Source organism: Salvelinus sp. IW2-2015, linkage group LG7 (assembly GCF_002910315.2).
Source record: "Salvelinus sp. IW2-2015 linkage group LG7, ASM291031v2, whole genome shotgun sequence".
In the NCBI taxonomy this organism is placed as follows: domain Eukaryota; kingdom Metazoa; phylum Chordata; class Actinopteri; order Salmoniformes; family Salmonidae; genus Salvelinus; species Salvelinus sp. IW2-2015.
The window spans coordinates 32,330,869-32,342,364 of record NC_036847.1 but is presented as its reverse complement, the minus strand read 5'-3'; the positions used below and the strand labels follow the sequence as shown (position 1 = coordinate 32,342,364).

The following is an 11,496-nucleotide window of genomic DNA, read 5'->3' as shown; positions in this document are numbered from 1 at the left end:
CAGGTAGAAATCATAGTTTTACAATTGCACCCACCATCACACTCGACTAGAATAATACAGAGAGCAACGTGTATTACCAATTTACTTCATCATAAAACATTTCATAAAAAAGAACAAAGCATAGCAATGGGAAAGACACAGATCTTGTGAATTCAGACAATATTTCAGATTTTCTAAGCGTTTTACAGCGAAAACACAATAAATCGTTATATTAGCATACCACATGTGCAAACGTTACCCCAGCATGAATCCAAGGGCAAGGAGCGATAACGTTATGATCACCAAAATATATTTAAATTTTTTCACTAACCTTCTCAGAATTCTTCCGATGACACTCCTAACATCATATTAAACATACATATAGAGTTTGTTCGAAAATGTGCATATTTAGCCACAAAAAAACGTTGTTAGAAACAGCACCCCCTATATTGAGAAAAGGTTATTAAGGGGAGTCATGTAGTGCTGCCTGACTGCATGGCAGTGAAGTGTCATCATAGCTCGGTCACCTAAGTGTGACACCACTAGTGAAATATTAGGACTCACCCCACCTCCCCCTTATCCCTCCCCCTCCGTTTTGGGGCGAACCACATCGACTCGGAGTGGTGTTCCAATTCAACTTTGAGCGACGGGTAGGGCCTTTTCAGCCCCCTAGTTGGCCGGGTAGGGCCTTTTCAGCCCCCTAGTTAGCCGGGTAGGTCCTTTTCAGCCCCCTAGTTGGCCTGGTAGGGCCTTTTTAGCCCCCTAGTTGGCCTGGTAGGGCCTTTTCAGCCCCCTAGTTGGACGGGTAGGGCCTTTTCAGCCCCCTAGTTGGCCGGGTAGGGCCTTTTCAGCCCCCTAGTTGGCCGGGTAGGGCCTTTTCAGCCCCCTAGTTGGCCCTCCAAACCTACTGAATCGACATGCAGACTTCCTATCAAGTGGTTATCAAAACTCCCTAGCAAGATGGCTGACAAAATTACTAGGATGGAAGCAAATGTCAGTAATTATAACTTGATAACAAATCATGCAAAACATTTACAGTTAAGAGGAATGTTAGTTAATGTATAGAAACACAATTAGGCATATTTTTGGGTCATAAAGTACATTTGATGAAAAATTGCTATTTTAACAAGCTAGCTGACTAGCTAACATTAGCCAACTAGCTATACATTTAGCTTTCTATATGGCCGTTTTGACATTTGTATGAAATTGTAATTCATGTTTAATGTTTTAGGGACTCCTGAGCAAACCGGGATGTCATCTAGTGAAACCCAGAGGATGAAAAGAGTCTAGCTAAAGCATTTACTGCAAATTGAATATACAATTGTAAGCTTGCCTTGCTGTTCATAAAAAAAAAAAACCAAAGTCAATCACTTATAATTTTTCTTTATTGTAGTAATGTTAGAGATTGAAGATATTTGCCAATGCAAGTAACATAGCCATATCTAACTATTTTCTTGCGTATTGTGTAGTGCAGGATAAAGAGACCTGTATTCTATGGATGTGTAACTATGTAGCTGATCTGTGTATGGACCCTAAAACGTTTGGAATAAATATTAGTTCAGAACAGTGGTTTTAATTGTTTTAGCTACAATGCTTCCACTGGTAAGGACTGAGTGACAGAAATGTGGCTGTTACATTGTAGCGGTATTTATTAGAGAGGGGTAAAGAAAGATTTTGTTCGGGCGCCAGGCAGGTATTAACCATGTCGAAAGGAAAAGAGTAGAATAGAGAGAGTACCACTACCAGACCCACACACATCAGCAGAAGAGACTGCCTAGAGTGTAGCCTGTTTACCAGATAGCCAGTGGAGAGAAAAGAGAATACACACCCTATAAGACCCACATCACAGCACAGGGGTAACCCCACCAAGAATACCTCATACAATAATAATAATAATGGCAGAGCAATTGAACAGCAACTTCATACAAGAAAGAACCCAGTCATCAACAGAGGATTTGCAGTAATCTGTATTATCTTCCAGTGGAGGAGTGCAGAGGGTATGAATGTGGGGGGTGTTCATAGACACAACAAAGGCCTTAAATGTCCACAATCTTCTGGGCCACATGTCATTAGTACACCYCACCTCAATACAGTTCAAATAACAATACACAACTTACAAACAACCTCCCTTTTAACTAAAATGTCCACCCAAATACTTCTGGCAGGGCAATAATAGTCCAGCTCTAATGAACTTCAATGGGAAGTGCATTTGAAAAATAGAGGGTAACGCACTGGAACGATAGAGAGAAGAGAACAAGAGAGATCTTAGCTGTGGTCTTCAGGTGTGCCGGTGTACTGTCTGACCGTCCGATGGTTTGTTGGTTTGTATGTCAAAGCTTCGCAAAAATGTTGCTACCAATCCATGCGATCCATAACCGGCGCGGTCCCAAACGAAAACAACCACGACCTAGAGCGGTCACACCGATGATTGAGTTAAATACTTTATAAACTACACACGCTGAAAATAAACAAAACTTCTGCAGCATAGCACACACCATCAAACTGTCGCGCCACCCAAAAGCTCCTCCCCAAAGAGCTGAACGAGCCATCTTTATTTCCTCCTTCCTTACTGCTGATGCGCTCTTAAAGTGGCAGCGCACGGTGAAGGCTCCGATTTCGCCACAACTGCTAAGGAATGAAAGTCCTGCTTCAGTACTACTCCACAGAGGATGACTACCCCCAGGTAGTGAAGGTAGGGAACAACACCTCCACTTCGCAGATCCTCAACACAGGGGCCCCACAAGGATGCTGTACTCCCTGTTCACACATGACTGCGTGGCCACACACGCCTCCAAGTCAATCATCACGTTTGCAGACGACACAACAGTAGTAGACCTGATTACAAACAATGATGAGACAGCCTACAGGGAGGAGGTGAGGGCCCTGGTGGAGTGGTGTCAGGAAAAGAACCTCTCCCTCAACGTCAACAAAACAAAAGAGATGATCGTGGACTTCAGGAAACAGCAGAGGGAGCACGCCCCTATCCACATCGACGGGACCGCAGTGGGGAAGGTGGAAAGCTTAAAGTTCCTCTGCATACACATCACAGACAATCTGAAATGGTCCACCCACACAGACAGTGTAGTGAAGAAGGGGCAACAGCGCCTCTTCAACCTCAGGAGGCTGAAGAAATTAGACTTGGCCCCTAAGACAATTGAGAGCATCCTGTCGGGTTGTATCACCGCCTGGTACGGCAACTGCACCGCACACAACCGCAGGGCTCTCCAGAGGATGGTAGGATCTGCCCAACACATCACCGGGGACACACTGCCTGTTCTCCAGGACACTTACAGCACCCGATGTCACAGGAAGGCCAAAAAGATCATCAACCACGCGAGCCACGGCCTGTTGAACCCCGCTATCGTCCAGAAGGCGAGGTCAGTACAGGTGCATCAAAGCTGGGACAGAGAGACTGAAAAACAGCTTCTATCTCAAGGCCATCCGACTGTTAAATAGCCATCACTAGCCGGCTACCACCCGACTACTCAACCCTGCGCCTTAGAGGCTGCTGCCCTATATACATAGACATGGAATCACTGGCCACTTTAATAATGGAACACTAGTCACTTTAATAATGTTTACATACTGCTTTACTCATCTCATCTGTATATACTGTATTCTATTCTACTGTATTTTATTCGTTTTTTTTATGAAACCTTTATTTTACTAGGCAAGTCATTTAGGAACACATTTTTATTTTACAATGACGGCCTACCCCGGCCAAACCCTCCCSTAACTCAGACGACGTTTGGCAAATTGTGCACTGCCCTATTGGGCTCCCGATCACRGCCGGTTGTGACACAGCCCGGGATTGAACCAGGGTCTGTAGTAATTCCTCTAGCACTGGGATGCGGTGCCTTAGACTGCTGCGCCACTCTGACATTGCTCGTCCTAATATTTATATGAACTCAGCAAAAAAAGATGTCAGGATGAGCCTGCAGGAAAGGTACCACATGAGGGAGGAGGATGTCTTCCCTGTATCGCACAACGTTGAGATCGCCTTCAATGACAACAAGCTCATTCCGATGATGCTGTGACACACCACCCCAGACCATGATGGACCCTCCACCTCCAAATCGATCCCGTTCTAGAGTACAGGCCTYGGTGTAACGCTCATTCCTTCCTCCGACCATCACCCCTGGTGAGACAAAACCACGACTCGTCAGTTAAGAGCACCTTTTTCCAGTCCTTTTAAGCTGCCAGTCCACATCTGCCAGTCCTGTCCTGTCTGGTCCAGCGACGGTGGGTTTGTGCCCATAGGCGACGTTGTTGCCGGTGATGTCTGGTGAGGACCTGCCTTACAACAGGCCTACAAGCCCTCAGTCCAGCCCCTCAGCCTATTGCGGACAGTCTGAGCACTGATGGAGGGATTGTGCGTTCCTAGTGTAACTTGGACAGTTGTTGTTGCCATCCTGTACCTGTCCCGCAGGTGTGATGTTCGGATGTACCGATCCTGTGCAGGTGTTGTTACGCGTGGTCTGCCACGGCGAGGATGATCAGCTGTCCGTCCTGTCTCCCTGTAGTGCTGTCTTAGGCATCTCACAGTACGGACATTGCAATTTATTGCCCTGGCCACATCTGCAGTCCTCATGCCTCCTTGCAGCATGCCTAAGGCACGTTCACGCAGATGAGCAGGGACCCTGGGCATCTTTCTTTTGGTGTTTTTCAGAGTCAGTAGAAAGGCCTCTTTTAGTGTCCTAAGTTTTCATAACTATGACCATAATTGCCTACCGTCTGTAAGCTGTTAGTGTCTTAACGACCGTTCCACAGGTGCATGTTCATTAATTGTTTATGGTTCATTGAACAAGCATGGGAAACCGTGTTTAAACCCTTTACAATGAAGATCTGTGAAGTTAATTGGTAAAAATCCAATTATCTTTGAAAGACAGGGTCCTGAAAAAGGGATATTTTTTTGTTGTTGCTGAGTTTAGTATATATGTTGCGTGGGAAATATAAGGAAAGCTATTATTGCCGTCAGTACAGGCATTGTGAAAAACACAAGGCTTGTCGTAAATGAAACTTCCGTTGGCCGTTTTCTGATGTGCGCGAGAGATGTAGTAATGTTCCATTCCATAGGCCTAATTTARCTCTCCCTACCACCTAGTTGATCCGTTTTCGAGTGCCACTCCCCCACCGAGGGACAGTGGAAAACGAGGAGGAGGGCTGGGGATTGGGCCTGTTTCACTGTAGTCATGTTGTAGTATTAATATAAAGTGATACAGGCCAGGGCTGAAGGCTATTTCAATCAGAACAASTAATTATCCTTTCTGTTCAGTTGAGCTCAACGTAACTACAAATAGACAAATCTTCACACCACCACCACCCACTACCATCCAGGGAATGTGCCAAATGCCTGATTTGGTTTGGCAAAGATTTAGTCCTTGGCTCCCTCTTGATCTGTAAACACGTTGAAGATGATCTGTTTCAAAACCTGCTTAAAGCGTGCAGGTGATACAAAGTTCAATCTTTTACCATGTGGACCTGGCATGCCCCAGCCAAGAGCTTCTATTACACGACCATGTGGGCCTGCATGCCACCAGCCAGAGCTTCTATTAGACGACCATGTGGCGCCTGCTGCCCCACCAGAGCTTCATATTAACGACCATGGTGGGCCTGCATGCCCCAGCCAGAGCTTCTATTAACGACCATGTGGCCTGCGTGCCCAGCCAGAGCTTCTATTAGACCATGTGCCTGCATGCCCCAGCCAGAGCTTCTATTATACGACCATGTGGGCCTGCTGCCCCAGCCAGAGCTCTCATTAACGACCATGTGCTGCATGCCCCAGCCAGAGCTTCTATTAACGACCATGTGGGCCTGCATGCCCCAGCCAAGCTTCTGTTAACGACCATGTGGGCCTGCATCGCCCAGCCAGCCAGAGCTTCTATAACGACCATGTGGCTGCATGCCCAGCCAAAGCTTTCTATTAACGACCATGTGGGCCTGCATGCCCCAGCCAGAGCTTCTATTAACGACCATGTGGGCCTGCATGCCCCAGCCAAGCTTCTATTAACGACCATGTGGGCCTGCATGCCCCAGCCAGAGCTTCTATAACGACCATGTGGCCTGCATGCCCCAGCCAGAGCTTCTATTAACGACCATGTGGGCCTGCAGGCCCAGCCAGAGCTTCTATTAACGACCATCCAGGGACTGCTAGTGCTTCAAATGCCTCGTTGGCTTGGCATGAATTGAACAATGATCTCTTGAGCTGAGAAAACAACATGTTGGCTTAGCTGAATCTAATGGTGATGAAGTTCAACTGTCATGTCTGTATGCTGTAGCCAGAGATGGAGCAAAAATGGAAATCTTTGGGTGGCTATTCCTCTCCTGTCACCCCCGTGTGTGTCAGGGTTTCCGTTAGCTGGCAATTGCAGCTTTTGGCCCAATAATATAAAAAATGAGAAAGCCGATTTTATTAAAGCTTTGCCGGTCAAATGACAGAGAGAAAACAATCTAATTGGAAAAAAAATGCTTTTTATCATTGATGGAATAGCAGTCGATGTAAATACATTAACCGTCATGCTTATCGTCGTCTTCAGGTTCATTTGCATAATGTGTGATTAAATTGTCCTGTGTATTTTCTTAGTCATCATGCACTCTCATTATCCAACACACAACTATCACATGTGCGCCCAGCACACGAGCCTCTTTTGCGAGGGATTTTTCCTGCTGCTCCTCGGCTGCTTGCTTTTAGACCATTCATTGCAACAACTATTCTAACATACAATCGTGTCTTAAAACTGTTTTGTGCACGATTTAAAAAAATAGCCAGTATTTTTATTCTCAAATGGTAATTTAAGCGCGACTCCCATTCACAATGATGCAAGTGCAGGCAACAGGCTATCGAGTGTCACCCACCACTTTACAATGCAAGTGCAGGCAGGCAACAGCTATCAGTGTTCACCCACCACTTTACAAGCACAATGCAGGCAACAGGCTATCAGTGTGTCACCCACCACTTTACACATGCAAGTGCAGGCAACAGGCTATCAGTGTGTCACCCACCACTTTACAATGCGAGTGCAGGCAACAGGCTATCAGTGTGTCACCCACCACTTTACAATGCGAGCTGGAGGCTGTATGCATTTTGAAAACATACTTAATTGTTTAAAACCTAAATGTTTTATTTCATATTATGAGGCATTTCTAACCTTGCGTCAAAGTAGCCTATAGGCAAAATCCGACCAATTCTTTTATAAAGACTTACTTTTTATCCTACCATTTCTACTGTTCTGCTTGCCAGTTAGGATTTTCATATGCGCATTTTCATGGAACAGTTTCATTTAAATAATAAAATTTTCGTTTCTCAGTCATTGTCACGTGGTTAAAATCTAAAAGGTAAGTCATGCAAATCACTCTGTCACAAAGAACACATTGATACACCGTCATCCATTGCTCTTTCACACCAAGGATTGGTGATTATCGAGAGRGAGATGGTTTTTTCAACTTGCTTACTGTGAGGAACTATAGTTTTAATATATTATCTGCAGTAGATGTTAAAAAMCACTTTCCTACATTTCCGCGCAGCAGGCCAGGTACTCCAAAGCATGCTCAGGCACACGCGCGATCCCTCAACATTATCAGGACAAAGAAACCAGACATATGCTCATTGGTCACATGGAKCACTCCACAGAGCCATTCTGGAGAGAGACTCGKTTATATCTTTGCCACACACCCCTCACCTTTTTGTCTCAACATTTGAAATTCTACTCGAGACACATCTTCACACACATTTTAGATGCTTTTCACTTACAGCCGCAACTCAATAATCAGCTAGGCTTATTGCCACACTTGCTGCCCAAATTGCGGCCGTCCCAAACAGGTTTACGAGCGTGTGATCTGAAATAATCCACAGGCATTTTTTTAAAGAAGCTAATGATCCTTGATTCCTCATCCGGCTAAATCATGCATTCTGGTGAAATATTTTTAATATTTTTTTTAATTTTTGTATAGACAGGAGTAATTATATAATTTTAGCAAATGTATTTCCATTTACAGTGCATTCGGAAAGTATTCAGACCCCTTTTTCCACATTTTGTTATGTTACAGCCTTACTCTAAATTGATAAGGAAACCAATTAATTTAATCAAACATCACACAATACCCCATAATGACAAAGCAAAAACAGGTTTTTATAATATATATATTTTTTTTAAATTAAAAATAAACCGATACCTTATTTACATATGAGACTCAAATTGAGCTCCTGTTTCCATTGATCGTCCTTGACGTTTCTACAACTTGATTGGAGTCCACCTGTGGTAAATTCAATTGATTGAACATGATTTGGAAAGGTACACACCTGTCTATATAAGGTCCCACAGTTGACAGTGCATGTCAGAGCAAAAACCAAGCCATGAGGTCGAAGGAATTGTCCGTAGAGCTTCTAGACAGGATTGTGTCAAGGCACAGATCTGGGGAAGGGTACCAAAAAATATCTGCAGCGTTGAAGGTCCCCAAGACATCCATTCTTCAACAGAAGAAGTTTGGAACCACCAAGACCCTTCCTGGAGCTGGCCACCTGGCCAAACTGAGCAATCAGGGGAGAAGGGCCTTGGTCAGGGAGGTGACCAAGAACCCAATGGTCACTCTGACAGAGCTCCAGAGTTCCTCTGTGGAGATGGGAGAACCTTCCAGAAGGACAACCATCTGCAGCCCTSCACTAATGAGGCCTAGTCAGGATCGAGGGAAAGATGAACGGAGAAAAGTACAGCGAGATCCTTGATGAAAACATGCTGCAGAGCGCTCAGGACCTCAGACTGGGGCGAAGTTTCACCTTCCAACAGGACCATGACCCTAAGCACCCAGCCAAGACAACGCAGGAGTGGCTTTGGGACATGTCTCTGAAATGTGCTTGAATGGCCCTGCCAGAGCCCGGACTTGAACCCGACTGAACGTCTCTGGAGAGACCTGAAAATAGCTATGCGGCGACACTCCCCATCCAACCTGACAGATCTTGAGAGGATCTTCAGAGAAGAATGGGAGAAACTCCCCAAATACAGGTGTGTCAAGCTTGCAGTGTCATACTCAAGGGTGTAATCGCTGCCAAAGGTGCTTTAACAAAGTACTGAGTAAAGGGTATGAATACTTATGTAAATTTGATATTTCAGTTTATTTTTTAATACATTTGCAAAAATGTCTAAACCTGTTTTTGCTTTGTCGTTATGGGGTATTGTGTTTAGATTGCTGAGGAAATTGTTTTATTTAATCCATTTTAGAATAAGTCTGTAACGTTACAAAATGTGGAGAAAGTCATGGGGTCTAAATACTTTCCGAATGCACTGTACTTCCGTATTGGACCCACCACAATGCCATTTATCTCCTGTTCTATTGGTATTCCTACCAACTTTCTTTCGTTGTCCGGGAGCCAAAGGTACAATCCTAGTCATCATAGCAGCCCATCCCCATTGTTGCATCTTTAGATTCTCCCTCTTTCTAAGTTTCTAACAGAGACGTTTATCTCTGTCACTTATGGAACTGCTATCAGGTGTGCTGTTTTGAATGGTGCTTTCCCAGGTGTGCTGTTTAGAATGGTGCTTTCCCAGGTGTGCTGTTTAGAATGGTGCTTTCCCAGGTGTGCTGCTTAGAATGGTGTTTTCCCAGGTGTGCTGCTTAGAATGGTGTTTTCCCAGGTGTGCTGTTTAGAATTGTGTTTTCCCAGGTGTGCTGTTTAGAATTGTGTTTTCCCAGGTGTGCTGTTAAGAATGGTGTTGTCCCGGGCCTCCCGGGTGGCGCAGTGGTCTAGAGCACTGCATCGCAGTGCTAGCTGCGCCACCAGAGTCTCTGGGTTCGCGCCCAGGCTCTGTCGCAGCCGGCCGCGACCGGGAGGTCCGTGGGGCGACGCACAATTGGCCTAGCGTCGTCCGGGTTAGGGAGGGTTTGGCCGGTAGGGATATCCTTGTCTCATCGCGCTCCAGCGACTCCTGTGCGGGCCGGGCGCAGTGCGCGCTAACCAAGGGGGCTAGGTACACRGTGTTTCCTCCGACACATTGGTGCGGCTGGCTTCCGGGTTGGAGGCGCGCTGTGTTAAGAAGCAGTGCGGCTTGGTTGGGTTGTGCTTCGGAGGACGCATGGCTTTCGACCTTCGTCTCTCCCGAGCCCGTATGGGAGTTGTATCGATGAGACAAGATAGTAATTACTAGCGATTGGATACCACGAAAATTGGGGAGAAAAGGGGTTAAATAAATAAAAAAATAAGAATGGTGTTGTCCCAGGTGCGTGACCGGGAAATCTTCCTGGTCACATTGTCCAGCGCAACGTGTGTGTGTGTGTGTGTGTGTGTGTGTGTGTGTGTCACCCTGTTTGTTTATCGGTTTGTATTTCTGTCTGTGGGTGTTTTTGTTCTCTGTCCTCACACAACTAGCTGCAGTGTGGTCAGGGAACACACACTGGGTGGGAGGACTGCTTTACATGATTGACATGGTGCTGAAGCAGGGTTCTGAACCAGGAAGTACAGTCAAATTACACTACTTGGCTACTAGCATATGAATACTGGCTGTGTCTGAATACTCATACTTGCGTTATAGATGGTAGGCATTTTTGGTATGCTAAAAAGAAAGAAAAGACACAGACCAGATTTAAAAAAGCAGATGACATCAGTTGTCACTTTCAACCACAGCCTCAAGAACAACACAGAGGATGCATTGTTAGATGCATTCATGCTCTAAAATGAATAAAGATTCATTGTTACTAAATATGTATTGTGTTTACTCACATTTATACTGAACAAAAATATAAATGCAGCTGAGTTACAGTTCATATGAGGAAATCAGTCAATTGAAACAAATGAATGAGGCCCTAATCTATGGATTTCACATGACTGGGAATACAGATATGCATCTGTTGGTCACAGATACCTTTAAAAAGAACAAGTAGTGGTGTGGATCAGAAGACCTCTAACCTTGTTCTGAACACCTCCAAAACAAAGGTCATGTGGTTTGGTAAGAAGAATGCCCCTCTCCCCACCAGTGAGATTACTACCTCTGATGGTTTAGAGATGGTTATGTTATGAGGGGTATGATAATGTTATGTTATGAGGGGTATGATAATGTTATGTTATGAGGGGTATGATAATGTTATGTTATGTTATGAGGGATATGATAATCTTATGATATGAGGGGTATGATAATGTTATGTTATGTTATGAGGGATATGATAATCTTATGATATGAGGGGTATGATAATCTTATGTTATGTTATGAGGGATATGATAATCTTATGATATGAGGGGTATGATAATCTTATGTTATGTTATGAGGGATATGATAATCTTATGTTATGCTATGAGGGATATGATAATCTTATGTTATGCTATGAGGGATATGATAATCTTATGATATGAGGGATATGATAATGTTATGTTATGAGGGGCATGATAATCTTATGTTATGAGGGATATGATAATCTTATGTTATGAGGGATATGATAATCTTATGTTATGAGGGATATGATAATCTTATGTTATGCTATGAGAGATATGATAATCTTATGTTATGTTATGAGGGGTATGATAATCTTATG

At 44.5% G+C, this 11,496-nt stretch overlaps 1 protein-coding gene across 1 annotated transcript in view; it reads left to right on the top strand.

Annotated features, from left to right (window-relative positions):
- dip2ba (disco-interacting protein 2 homolog Ba) overlaps positions 1 to 11,496 on the top strand; it is a 118,625-nt gene that overhangs the window by 42,638 nt on the left and 64,491 nt on the right.